Consider the following 1,761-nt stretch of genomic DNA (forward strand, 5'->3'; position numbering starts at 1 on the left):
CGGCTTCCCCTCCCCTTGGCCTGCCACTGCTGCTGCTAGCCAATGAGACTTCCTGCAGGCCAGCGCTGACGCTTCCTCTTGAGCAGGGATCCAGCTGCTACCTGTCAAATCACTGCCCTTTGAAGCAGCACAGATAGGTAGAGAGCTCCGGGTAAAGGTGCCAAGACAGTAGGACTTGCCTGGGTGCCCACATTTCAGAGTCCACTGGGCCAGCGTGCCACTGAGTCTCTGCACAGCATTGGTCTGCATCCTCAGCTTAATGGCCTGCTCCCAGCTTGCCAGGATGAGTTGTTTCCTCCCACTCCCGCCATCTCCTAGCTTGGAACTCCGTAGTTCCTATTTCATAGCTCTGTCCATTCCTCATTTGCACCAGGCACTCTGCTAAGCTCCTTCTACTCATTATCTCTTTCAGCTCTGTCAATAACCCGGTGAGTGAATTAGCCCCATTTTACAGATGAGGAAACTGAGGCTAGTAGAGGTAACTGGCCTGGTGTTGCACCAGTAAGTAGGACAGCCACAATTTAAACCCAATTTAAACAAATCCAGACCCCACGCTATTAACTGTCGTACTGTATTGCCAGTTGCTCAATGTCTCTGACTCAGTCCCTGCTTCTGTGGCATGAGATGCTAACACCTACCTCAAAGGTTTGGGGTGAGGATTACGTGGCATAACTTATGTGCAGGAACCTAGTGCAAAGTGGTGGCTTGTCCAGTGGCGCACCTTGGCACCTGTGAGCTTGGAGCCTGAGAGGTGTGCAGCCTGCACGTTCCTCTCCCACGAGTGTGCTGCTGAAACGCTGAGGTTTGTGGGCTGGACTTCTCTGTGGCCCTCATATTTGGTTTCCACTTCCTCATTCTCAGCCTCCTCCCACCCTCACCCAACTGTATCACTGAAGTAGGGAGGCAGGAGAGGAGTCTGCTGTGAGAGGCCCTGACCTATGGGTGCCAGAGAGGATAGGATGGCTGGGCTGAACAAGACAAGTTTGGAGGACAGGAGGTGGGCCGGTCAGATGCAAGGGCAGGAATCCTTCATTTCCTCTATGCCAGATAGAAACATTTTCAGAATTGAAAATACGTAAATGATCTGGTAACAATGAAAATACATGAACCCTATAACCCAGCAACCCCACTTCTCAGAATCTGCTCTAACCAGAGTCTCACCCGTGTGCAGCACAATAGTCACACAGCACCAGCAAGAGTCCAAATGCCCATCAGCACTAGAGAATGCAAATAAACTGTGGAATATTCCTGCAGTGAAAATGAATGAACCACAGTGACCCATGATACTGTAATATTGGATGATAATACCACAATAATACTGTGGCTCTCATCAGCAATGTTTAAGTGAAACCGCAAAAGAATACACACAGTGTAATTCCTGTCATGGAAAGTTTAACAGCTGGCAAAACTAAATTGTATTGTTTGTTTAAGGATATGTGCAGGGAAGGTAAAACTATAAAAAGCACAGAAATTACCACAAAAGTCAGTGTAGTCATGACCACAGGGGAGGGTTGAGGTTGTGATTTGAGGGTGCTGGCATTATTTTATTTCTTGACCTGGCAGTGATACAGGTATTTGCTTTATATTTTGTACTTATTAAACTGAACATGCGCTTTGTGCATTTTTTTCTGCGTAATTATTGTTTTGCAATTTAAAAAAAAAGTGTGTGTATGTCAGTTCTAGCACTGAACCATGCAGTGAATGGACAGGGCAGCAGAATGAGCTCTGCCCGACGTGAGCCTTTTTTTTTTTTTTTTTTTT

This window comes from Bison bison, unplaced genomic scaffold, assembly GCF_000754665.1.
Source record: "Bison bison bison isolate TAMUID 2011002044 unplaced genomic scaffold, Bison_UMD1.0 scf7180017864492, whole genome shotgun sequence".
Taxonomy (NCBI): Eukaryota; Metazoa; Chordata; class Mammalia; order Artiodactyla; family Bovidae; genus Bison; species Bison bison.